We start from the raw sequence: 12,817 nt of genomic DNA, 5'->3' as shown, positions 1-12,817 counted from the left end.
ACCTGTTTTATTTTTACCACCTGTTCTTCATAGATCAAGTTACATATTATCATAACAAGACATAGTGATGTACTGTATACATAAGACTAAATCATGACTCAGCTTTGGGTGGTTGAATTGGTATGGCGTTTAGATATTTATCTACTACTCCATAACACTATTGGTTATAATGTTCAGTTGTGCTTGCTGCCACTATAGAAGCAAATGTCAAAGTGTCAACACAAAAATGTTCAAAGTGTCAATTTTTAACCTGGTTTTATATAATTTTTGACACCAAGACTTTTCAAGTAGAGAATGTGTAACATTACCAATGAAGAAAGGGAGAGGCCCATTCATAACTATGAGTTGTTTGTAATTTGGATGTTCGTAACTTGAGGACTGCCTATAGTGTCCAATTGACACTAAAGTGTCAACACAGAAATGTTCAAAGTATCCATTTTCAAACTGGTTTTATATAGTTTTTGACACCAAGGCTTACCCCAAAATAAGATCGAACCAGAAAATAAGCTCTGGCATTATTTTTCAAGATGCTAATATAAGCTCTACCCCAAAAATAAGCCCCAGTTAAGATCATCAACTAGACAGACGCATTTACCGGTAGTACATCTGTTGCAACACACAACAGACTTATTTAATTATAAATTTTGTGTGTGTGTGTGTGTGTTTACCGGTAGTACACAGACAACCAAAATATTATGATGAAGTTTCAGAAGAAGATAACATGAATGTATTTGAATAAATGTTGATTTTTGTGCATGAAAAATAAGACAACCCCTTCAAATAAGCCCTAATGTGTCTTTTGGAGCAAAAATTAATATAAGACCTGGTCTTATTTTAGGGGAAATATGGTAGTAGTGGCTTTATTGCCTTCAAACCATACACAGTTGGCCCTCTGCATTTGTGAGTTTGACTTTTGTGGATTTGACTGTTCGTGGATTTGACTGAAATGTTATTTCCTTGAATCTCTAGGTCCTCCAGTGTGACTATGATCAGCCTCAGCCACAGAATCACACTGGAGTGAATTTCTGTGATCAACTTCTAGTAGGTGTGGGGTGGAGGACCTAGAAATTCTTAGAGGTGCCCTCTCAGATAGAAAAAAAACCTTTTTATTTGCATTTTTACACTGAATGTTTCCTGATGAGAACAGTTCTTTTTCTCAGCTATGCTTTATGAATTTATAGACATGAGGCTATGCTGAAAGTTGATCAAGGGTAAAAAAACATGACAGCATGCTATGTCAAACTTTTAACAATACACAAGCTGGAATATCAGATAATTCCCATAGATATAACTCATAGTTTGGCTTACATATTTTTGGCAGATATGAGAATAGATGTGTTTAGTTTGCACATGAAAACCAAATTTCTTATTTCATAGGGAAAGAGCTGTTACAGTTGAACGGTAAAACATATCATTAACTTGTCTGATTTTCAACTAATTTACCAGAAGCACAAAAGAAAGAACAAAGGATGTTATTGTACAAAAAGGCATCATATTAAGATACTAATTCTTTGTATGGCTGCTCCCAAACTGTGTGACAGCTTTGAAATCTTCTTTTGTCAAATGAAAAATTCAAAACCTGCTACAAATTTGTGAGAGTGCTTTAGGAGTGATGAAAGACAGGTCAAGGCACAGTTTTCATGCTCCCTGCTTAACTCCTAAAGGAATCAGATGAAAATAAATTACAACTAAGTTAAATTAAGATTGAATAATGTTGAGACCTACTGCCAGACTACAGAAGAAGCTATTCATCTCTTTTTCCAGGAACAGGTTGCGCATCCTTAATCTGGAAATCCAAACTCAGAAATACTTCTGAATCCAAAAACATCCAGAAATAGCCGAAATAGTGATACCTTTGCCTTCTAATAGTTCAAGTACCCAAATTGTGTTTCATGCACAAAATAATTAAGAATGTTATATAAAATTACTTCTAAGCTTGTGTATACGAAACAGAAACCAATTTCATGTTTAGGATTTCAGTCCCATCATTAGTATGCAAATCTGCTTTCATCCTTGTTGTTTATTCATTCAATTGCTTCCGACTCTTCGTGACCGCATGGACCAGCCCATGCCAGAGCTCCCTGTTGGCCGTGGCCATCCCCAGCTCCTTCAAAATCAAGCCAGTCACTTCAAGGATACCATCCATCAATCTTGCCCTTGGTCAGCTCCTCTTCCTTTTCCCTTCGATTTTCCCTAGCATAATTGTCTTCTCTAAGCTTTCCTGTCTTCTCATGATGTGGCCAAAATACTTCATCTTGGTCTCTAATATCCTTCCCTCCAATGAGCAGTCAGGCTTTATTTCCTGAAGTATGGACTGGTTGGATCTTCTTGTGATCCAAGACACTCTGAAAATTTTCCTCCAGCACCACAGTTCAAAAGCATCTATCTTCCTTCGCTCAACCTTCCTTATAGTCCAGCTCTCACACCCATAGGTTGCTATGGTGAATACCATTGCTTTAACTCTGCGAATCTTCATTCCCAGTGTGACTACACACGTCAGACTACACAGAGAAGCCATTGAAATCCACAAGCATGTGGACAATTTCAACAGAAAGGAGGAAACGATGAAGATGAACAAAATCTGGCTACCAATATTAAAAAACTCAAAAATTACAACAGCAAAACAACAGAGAGTAAACAATCAGGCACATCAATTCACTCTCAACAAGAGATTCCCCCCAGGCGCTTCCAGGCCATTGAATGCAAATCAAGGTGATCAGCTGAAACATTACCCTGGTCATTCCACAGATATATAAACCCATTTTTCCTACTTCCAACAGACCTCACTACCTCTGAGGATGCTTGCCATAGATGCAGGCGAAACGTCAGGAGAAAAATTGCCTCCAGAACATGGCCATATAGCCCGGGAAAAACCTACAACAACCCAATTAATAGATTACCACTAACACAAAAAACAATTTTTCAGCCACAGAACAAAAATACCTGGAAGATAATATGCTTAATTTCTTAACAGCAGAGTTACAACACAAACCTTTTAATAAAATTCAGATGAATGCTTTTTCATTTTTACTGAACTTTTCTGGTTATAAACCTTTATGTAAGAATCTTGAAGAACAAGTTATACTTCAGTTTGCTTTCACAGGTCAATGATATTTTAAAAGAAAACCCCTTATCCCTTTGCTCAAAGTATGTCTAGACAGCGATTGTGTACTTGAAATATAGATTTATTTGCAAGATCTCTATTTCTGTACTCATAACTCCACTTTACTTTCAAGAGGAATCAGGTTCCATTCTGTCTATTAAGATGTTAGCTGTGTTACACCACTCATAATCGCTGCTAAATAAATATCACGTATACATTGTCAACAAGAGAGAACAAATACTTCAAGTAGACTCAGCAAAGGCACCAGACCAAGACACACATGGTATCTTTTTTAAATAACTAACTCTGAAAGCATGGCTGGAAAAACGTTGTATTGCAAAACATTGTGCCTCAAATCCTACTTTTCCTTGCTGGCGTTTTACATAGAATAGAACATTTCTGCCTAGGGCAGGGATGACCAATGGGCAATTTGGTGGCAAAAGCACTGTGTTTTGCTGCAGCTTTATGCCATGGAGCTTGGGGAGCAAAAAGCCCCCTCTCCAAATGTTTATATCCTGGGGAGGGGGGATCTGGGGCTTCGGGGACATCTCAGAACACAAATCAGGGCTGCACAGGCTGCATGCCATAGATCACACTTTCCCAACTCTTTGTCTATGTCAGGGGTGTTACAGTATATGATTTTGTAAGTCTTGACAAGAATCATCTCTTGCTTATATGTGTGTTGAGGAAGAACACATGGACAATGTAGCAATCAAGTTAAGGTGAATGTATATCAGGTGAAGGTTTTCTTGATGCTAGTGGTGGGTGAAATGAAGTAATCAGAGATGGAACTATGCTGCAAGGTTTGCTGGAAGGAAGCAGATTAATGCATTGTTTTGTAAGTTTGTTTTTCCTTCTGCAATGGACAATGATGGACAATGTATTTTCAAGGCTGCTGTATTTTTTCTTTATAAAGCTACATGTATTACCTACTCCAGAGTAAAGACATTTTCCTTTATACTCTGTGTAATTTAACTTGGGATCTGGAGCTGGGAAGGCTTCTGGGTAGCTTCCATATGAACTAACAATCCGCAACAGGTTATGGGCCCAGTCTGCCCAGTCTGCCCAGCTTGCCCAGTCTGACCAGATTGCCCAGTTGGATATTTTTTTTCTCCAGTTCCAGTTTTGAAGACATTTTTGGTTTTGCATTGTTTGTTTGTTGGCAAAGCAAGAAGATGGATACTGGAATGAATTTTGCTTTCCCTATGGCCAGGTTAAATGGCAATAACTATTCCATTTGGAAAGTCAGAATGGAAAGTTATTTGAGGAGAGAATCCTTGTGGGAATGTACAGAGAACCCAGTGCAGCAGCCAGCTACAGCAGAGCAGCTGAGAGCTCTGGAAAGAGCAAGGTCTACTCTGATGTTAGGAGTTGACGATGAACAATTGGTTCATATAAGCAGCCTGCCAACTCCCAACGCAATTTGGGTGAGACTCAGAGAAGTACATGCTTCCAGTTCGGCAGCAACAGTGGCTGTACTGGCAAGACGACTTTACAGGAAAAGATTGGAGAAGAATGAAAGTCTGAAAGACCATTTGCAGATATTGCAGAGTTTGTTTTTGCAATTGGAGGAGAGAGACTTTCATCTCACAGAGCCAAACAAATGTTTTATTGTCCTGTCATCCTTGGATGATTCATTTGACGGGATAGTAAATTCTTTGGAATCACTGCCACAAGCACAATTAAACCTCCAATATATTTGTGCTAGACTTCTTGCTGATTGGGAAAGGCGAAAGGATCGTTGTCTGGAGACTGCAAACACAGCAGGGCGTTCTCAAGGAAAGCAGTCAGCCGGAGTTGCACTCGAGGAGGAGACAGAGAAAGTTTGTGTGGTGAGAAGGTGCTTCAATTGTGGGTCTCCAAAACATTTAAAGAGGAATTGTCCAAAGCAGCAGCAGAAGAAGCAAGGATGGAAGAAGGTGAACCAGAGGAGGAGTTCCTCGCATGTCAGCATTGTGAAGTCCCAAGGGAGTCCAACAGATGAAGACATATTTTATGTGGACTCTGGATGTTCACAGCATATAGTGAACAACAAAAGTTTGATTTGTAATCCTGTAAATCCTAAATGTTCAAATGTTACCCTTGCAGATGGAAAACAGTACAAAGTACAGGGGCAAGGAGAAGTTTATGTTAAGCATTTGGGTAAAACATTAAGGAATGTATTTTTAGTTCCAGAGATTGAGTACAATTTATTATCAGTCGGAAAACTGGATAAGGAAGGTTATGAAGTTAATTTTTCTGGAGGAAAAGTCAGAATTTTGAAAGGGAATAAGTTATGTGGAACTGGTGTATTACAAGGGGATTTGTATGTGTTAACTTCAGGAGGTAACACAAGTGATGTAAATGTAGTAAGTAAGAATGCTCCATTACACCAGGGATGCATTCATGATTTACATAGAACATTAGGTCACCCAAGTTTCAAAGTGTTGTATAAAATGCCAGAGTTTAGTGAAGGTATAAAATTAAAAAATTGCACGAAGTTTCTAGATTGCAATGTATGTAAGAAAACTAAAGCACAGTCAGCCCCAATTAGTAAGAAAAGTTTAAGAAATTCAGAGGAAAAGTTTCAGTTAGTACATGCTGATTTAATCGGACCGTTTCAACCGAGTAAGGGTGGAGCCTGTTATATACTGTGCATATTAGATGACTATTCTTGTTTTTCTTGGTGTTTTTTGTTGAAACAAAAGAGTGAAGTTTTTGAGATTATTAAGAATTGGGTGGCATATGTGAAAAGACAATTTGGAGTAGGAGTAAAGGCTCTCCAAACTGACAGAGGAGGAGAGTTTACCTCACATAGTTTAGAAAATTTTCTGAAAAAAGAGGGGATAAAGCACAGACTCACATGTGCTTATCAAAGTGCAGAAAATGGAAAGATAGAAAGACTAGTAAGAAAAGTTCAAACAGTGAAAGATTCTTTGTTAGAAGATTCTGGATTATCCCAAAATCTATGGGGAGAAGCAGTAATGACTGCATGTTATTTAATTAATAGACTCTGGTGTGAGCCTATTCAGAACACTCCTTATTTTATGTTATATGGCAAGAAGCCTCCGTTAGGGCATTTAAGGAATTTTGGGACACAGGCATGGGTGTTCATACCCAAACCATTGAGAAGGAAAGGCCAAGATAAAGCCAGGAGATTAACAATGGTTGGCTATGCACAGGGAGCCAAAGCTTGGCGGTTTTTAGATAATGAAGGAAACATTGTTATATCAAGATCTGCTAACTTTTCCTGTAGCCAGAATTGGGATAAGATTCATGCTAATCAGGAAGTTTTCTTTCCTATTTCAAAAGAGGAAACTCATGAGCAAGGGAGACAAAACACAAAGCAAGAAAGTGCTACTACACCTCAACTCATAAGTAAGCCTATAATTAGAAAATGTAAGAGGCCTAGGCCCTCAGATGAGGATGATGAGGTGAATGAAGATCCTGAAGAGGGAACTAGTCAGGAAATTTTACTCAGAAGAAGTGAAAGAACCAGAAAGAAACCTGACAGGTTCACAATACAAAATGTAAGAGTATGTTTAGTTAATTATGAGCCTCAAAGTTTTGAGGAAATAGAAAGTTTGCCACAAGAAGAGAAAGAAAAATGGTTAGAGGCTATAGATGAAGAGCTAAAAAGCATGGAAAGGTTAAATGTGTATGAACCTGCAGATTTACCAAGAGGGAGTAATCCTATTGACACAAAATGGATTTTTAAGCAAAAGATTGATGCTAATGGTCAAGTAAGGTACAAAGCGCGTCTTGTTGCTAGAGGGTTTACACAGATTAGGGACATTGATTACACAGAGGTGTATTCGCCCACTGTTAGTCCTAATTCTGTAAGATTGATTTTAACTCTTGCAGCATGTTTGAATTTAAAGGTATATCATTTTGACATAAGTACAGCATATCTGAATGCTACTCTAAAGGAGAATATATATATTGTACCTCCACCAGGTTCAAAGTACAGAGATACCAATACGTATTTTAAGTTGAATCGCGCCTTATACGGTTTGAAACAGGCCGGACTTGTCTGGAATGATTGTTTGAATGATGTTTTGACCAAAATGGGCTTCCAGAGAAGCAGAGCAGATCCATGTGTGTATGTAAGAAATGTACAACATGATTATCAAGTATTGTTTGTATATGTTGATGATGTATCATTTTTGGCTGAAACTCAAGCAGAAATTGACAAGTTTGCAGAAGAGTTAGGAAAACATTTTAAGTTAAGAAACCTTGGTCCAATTCAATATTTTCTTGGTGTACAAATTATGAAAACTGAACAAGGTTTTGTGTTAAGCCAAAAAGGGAAGATAATGCAGATTTTGGAAAAACTAAACATGAAAGAGTGTAAAGGAGTTCAATCACCCATGATTTTAGGTTTTCAAAACGAAGTGGAAAATGCTGAACTATTTGAAGAGAAAGCCTTATACAAGAGCATTATTGGTCAGTTATTGTACATATGTAATTACACCAGAGCAGACATTGCATTTGCTGTAAATTTTCTAAGCAGATATGCAAACAACCCAACCATTGCTGCATGGAATGGACTTAAGAGGGTAGCAAGATATTTAAAGCAAACACAAGATTTTTGTTTGGCATTAAGTCCAGATGATTCACTATCTTTGCAGGTATATACAGACAGTGATTTTGGCAACTGTACTGATAGGAAATCGACAACAGGGGTTTTAGTTAAGTTTTCTAATGCTGTAATTGACTGGAAGTCAAAGAAACAGAGTTATGTAGCTTTAAGTTCCAGTGAGGCTGAGTTTGGTGCACTTAGCTTAGCATATACAGAGATTTGTGTAATCAAACAACTGCTTAAAGACTTGCAAATACCTGTTGAAGATCCAACAACAATATATGAGGATAATCAGACATGCATCACAATGGCAACACAGGCCAGAGTAAAACAAAGAAGCAAGCATGAAGATATTAAGTACAGTTGTGTAAGGGATGCAGTGAAAAATGGTGAAATTGATATAGTATATTGTAATACAAATCTAAATCTAGCTGATGTACTAACTAAGCCACTGAGTGTACAGAAACATCAGAATGTTTTGAATGATTTGGGAATTTTTGAGTGTACCATGTAATTGTATTATGTATTGTGTTTTCCTCTACACACAAGGAGGAGTGTTACAGTATATGATTTTGTAAGTCTTGACAAGAATCATCTCTTGCTTATATGTGTGTTGAGGAAGAACACATGGACAATGTAGCAATCAAGTTAAGGTGAATGTATATCAGGTGAAGGTTTTCTTGATGCTAGTGGTGGGTGAAATGAAGTAATCAGAGATGGAACTATGCTGCAAGGTTTGCTGGAAGGAAGCAGATTAATGCATTGTTTTGTAAGTTTGTTTTTCCTTCTGCAATGGACAATGATGGACAATGTATTTTCAAGGCTGCTGTATTTTTTCTTTATAAAGCTACATGTATTACCTACTCCAGAGTAAAGACATTTTCCTTTATACTCTGTGTAATTTAACTTGGGATCTGGAGCTGGGAAGGCTTCTGGGTAGCTTCCATATGAACTAACAATCCGCAACAAGGGGTCCCAAACAAAGGTCTGTGGTCTGGATGAGGCTCTCTAAGGTCATTTACCGGGTCCTCACCTTACACTTTAGGGCAGTGTTTCTCAATCTTCATACTGCTGTGACCCCTTAATACAGTTCCTTATGTTGTGGTGACCACCAACCATAAAATTATTTTCGGTGCTACTTTCATAACTGTAATTTTGTTACTGTTATGAATTGTAATGTAAATATCTGATATGCAGGATGTATTTTCATTCACTGAACCACATTTGGCACAAAATCCCGTTACACCCAAATTCGAATTCTGGTGGGCTTTGGGGCAGGGGTGATTTTGTAATTTGGGAGTTGTAGTTGCTGGGATTTATAGTTAACCTGCAACCAAAGAGCATTCTGAACTCCACCAATGATGAAATTGAACCAAACTTGGCAAACAGAACTCCCATGGCCAACAGAAAATATTGGAGGAGTTTGGTGGGCATTGACCTTGAGTTTTGGAGTTGTAGTTCACCTACATCCAGAGAGCAATGTGTAATCAAACAATGATTATCTGGACCAAACTTTGCATGTATACTCGATATGCCCAAATACGACACTGGTGGAGCTTGGGGAAAATAGACCTTGACAGTTGGGAGTTGTGGTTACTGGGATTTATAGTTCACCTACAATCAAATAGCATTCTGAACCCCACCAACGAGAGAACTGGGCCAAACTTCCCACACAGAACCCCCATGACCAACAGAAAATACTGTGTTTTTTGATGGTCTTTGGTGAGTGGAAAAAATTCAAAGGGAAGAGGAAATCTTTAATTTTTTTTAAAAAGGTTTCTACTTTTAAAAGAATATCATGAAACCATTTCATAAAATAAAACAAAAAGCTAAAATTTGGCTGAATAACAGGGCATATCTGGAGTGGTTACGAAGGAAAACTAACAGCTGGTATGCACATAATAATTTTCAAAGACTGCCAAAACTTTTCTGAAAAATACAGTCAAAATTCTCTCATCCAGATTGCCATACTATGTTGCTCCTTTCACTGATACAGCTCTTGTGTCGGATTTTCCCTCCAGCATAATAATGTAGAGATTGCAATTAACTGATTGATTAACTTATTTTATTAATTCTCACTTTTCTAGTGATTTCATCTTTTTAGATTCCCCAGTTAATTGTGAAGCTAAATATACAGGGAATTAGGTGGTTAGAATTTGTTGAGGTGGGGTACCTCTCCCTCGGTCCTCTTCAGACAAACAGAATGATCAGATATCTCAGAAGAAGAAACATTTTTGAATGTCTTGGAGGAAATTTGTCCCATGTTCCTATTTTAGGCAAACTAATCTACCTGATATCTCTAAAAAGACAGCAGGGAGGAAGGAGGGGAAGATAGACAACTTTCTGGAGTCCAGGTCAGATAGATGTCCCTTGTGGACCAGAAAAGCTAAATTTGGGGGAGAAAGGGGAAAAAAGTAAAACAAAGAAGCAGGAAAAAAGTGAGTATTGGAAAGGAATGGCATCAGAAGGAAATTGTTTACACAGCTAGATAACAAAGCCCTCAAGCAGCCACCCACATCCTATTTCTTTCTCTTTTTCATTCAGCTAATTAGTAATAACTCATTTTAGCAATTTAAATTATTAGCATTTGTACTAGTTAACTAATTTTCCAATTACAAACATTTAACAATCTCATATACATTTTCAAACTTGATCTCCAAAGCATACAGCGGGCCCAGTTTGAGCTGGAATTTGGTTCCAGGATCTCCCCGCTCCCCTTTCGTGGATACCCAAATCCATAGATGCTCATGTTACATTATATGCAATGGAATAGTAAAATAGAAGCCCTTATATAAAATGGCAAAATCAGTCTGCTTTTGAAATTGGGTTGGTAGCGGTGGAATATTTGTTAGCCATGAATGATCCATAACTGCAGAATCTGTGGAGTTAACTGTATATGTTTACTTAAAAAAAAATCCCAACTGGGTTCAGTGACACTAGCTCTTTAAGCTTTAATACTCCTGAATAAACATGTGTAGGATAATATTGTTAGTGAAGTTCTACATAAAGTGTATGTGCCTCTGGTGGCACAGTGGGGTAAACCACTGAGCTGTTGAACTTGCTGACCAAAAGGTCACTGGTTCGAATCTGAGGAGCAGGGTGAGCTCCTGCTGTTAGCACCAGCTTCTGCCAACCTAGCAGTTCGAAAACATGCAAATGTGAGTAGATCAATAGGTACTGCTCCAGCAGGAAGGTAACGGCACTCCATGCAGTCATGTCGGCTCTTTGGCTTATAAATGGACATGAAAACCAACCCCCAGAGTTGGACACAACTGGACTTAAAGTCAGGGGAAAACCTATAGCTTTACATAAAGTGTGAGTATGCATACCATTGGCCTTTACATTTATCAGTAATTCTATTTATGATGTAAACATTTAAAGTAGTGTTTGTCCCTGAAAAATACTCGAAGGGGGAAAAACTCATTTATTCCTAATTCACTCAATATACCAGTTTGCAAACACACATTCCTAACCTTTTAATACAGTCTGTAACATCAAGAACCGTATAAAACTATATTCTTCCAGCTTCCTTGATGGGATTTGGCTCTACATTCTTCCAAAGGAGTTTCTAAAAGAAATACCGCAAAGTTACAGTTCAGTTACACTGAACGCGCCCCACTGACTTTAATGATACCATGCTCGGTTAAGGATAAGCCCAGCAGTGTGTTACTGGCAGTACACTCCACATCTGCATAAATCACTGCAATCTTAGGCCAGCCTGAAAACATTAAGATGGTCTCCACATGTGCACAAATCTAATAGTGCACAAAATACTCTTCTTGTGTTCCAATAGTTAGACAAAACATGAGAAACTACCTTGAGATAATCTTGCAAAATACAGGGGAGTGGGCTTGCAGGTTATAATATAAATACATTTCACATATGATGGGAACCCTTCCAGAAAGACTGTTTATTTGATTTCTGAGGGAGCTGTGGAAAACTTTACCAGGCAGTTCGTTCAGCCTAGCAAACTCATGCTTGGCATTATGAAACAGCTCTAAAGGGTCATAAAATAAGAAAGAGGATCTAGGTAATTTTTTAACATCTTTTCCAAATGATAAAAATTGAATTTCTTTCTAAGTAAGAGAGTGTGCTGTCAGTGCCATATTTCATTTCTGCCCATAGCTCTGGAGCGCAGTGCACTGGGCTGAGGGACAACAGTGTTGTTCTGGAATATTTTATTAAACCATAATAACGGCACTTGAAGAAGACTGTCAAAAACACATAGAGAAACACATTTTTCCTTTTAAAGCTAAATAATGAGACTGCACAGGTTGGAAACTGTTGCATTCATCTTAATGTTTGACCATGGTCACAGCTAAGACTAAGTGCTCCTGTACAAAAACTGATTTGTTGTAGTGTCTGAAGAATGCATATCTTTTATGGGATGGCTCAAAATAGCCAGAACAAATGTGCACTCAGGAATAATTTGCATTAAGTAAGTATACAGGCTGAGTTTTACTTATGTCCCTGAAGTGCTATGTTAATATTTCTACTTGTGGCTTGGCATTCGAAGGAGAGGCTTTTGTAAAGGAACACTTAGTTCAATCTGTGGCCATGTTCAAACATAAAGATAAATGTAGAAACTATGGGATGATCACCCACATTTTGAGCCAAAAGTCTAACAGGAGCGGGCACTCTGGCTTGTCCTCACACCACATACCACAAGCCAGAGAACTCTGGATACTTCTCTTTGGTTTATTGGGAGAGAAATGGCCCCGAGTGCCAGTAGATGTTGGGTTCAGCTACTACAGGAAACTATCCACAGGTTTGTTGCAAGCAGGAATGATTGAACAGAACACACCATGAGACTGCTGCAATGTTTAATAGGTTTTATGTTCATGTTATGATGTGTCGTTGTACATTTTTAATGGTTTAAATTCATATTTATATGTTCTTGATTTAGTTGTTATGTATTACTTTTATATGTATGTTCGGCATTGAATTTTATTATGTTGTACACATAATAAAATTCTCCCCAGGGGTGAGGAGTATAGAAATGCAACAAATAAATAATCAACCCAACCTTTCTCTGTAACACCAGTATTTCACAGGCTTTATTTATTTATTTAGGGCATTTGTATCCCGTCCTTTTCCACCTCCGCAGAGGGACTCAGGGCGGCTATCAACCGGCACAGTGCCAACAACAGAGT

General features: G+C 38.0%; 1 protein-coding gene across 2 annotated transcripts in view; it reads right to left on the bottom strand.

Moving 5' to 3' along the window:
• LOC132767385 (histone-arginine methyltransferase CARM1-like) overlaps nt 1–12,817 on the bottom strand; it is a 74,460-nt gene that overhangs the window by 46,621 nt on the left and 15,022 nt on the right. The window lies entirely within an intron of this gene.

This window comes from Anolis sagrei, chromosome 2 (assembly GCF_037176765.1).
Source record: "Anolis sagrei isolate rAnoSag1 chromosome 2, rAnoSag1.mat, whole genome shotgun sequence".
In the NCBI taxonomy this organism is placed as follows: Eukaryota; Metazoa; Chordata; class Lepidosauria; order Squamata; family Dactyloidae; genus Anolis; species Anolis sagrei.
The sequence above is the reverse complement of the archived record's forward strand: the minus strand, read 5'-3'. Positions and strand labels throughout refer to the sequence as shown.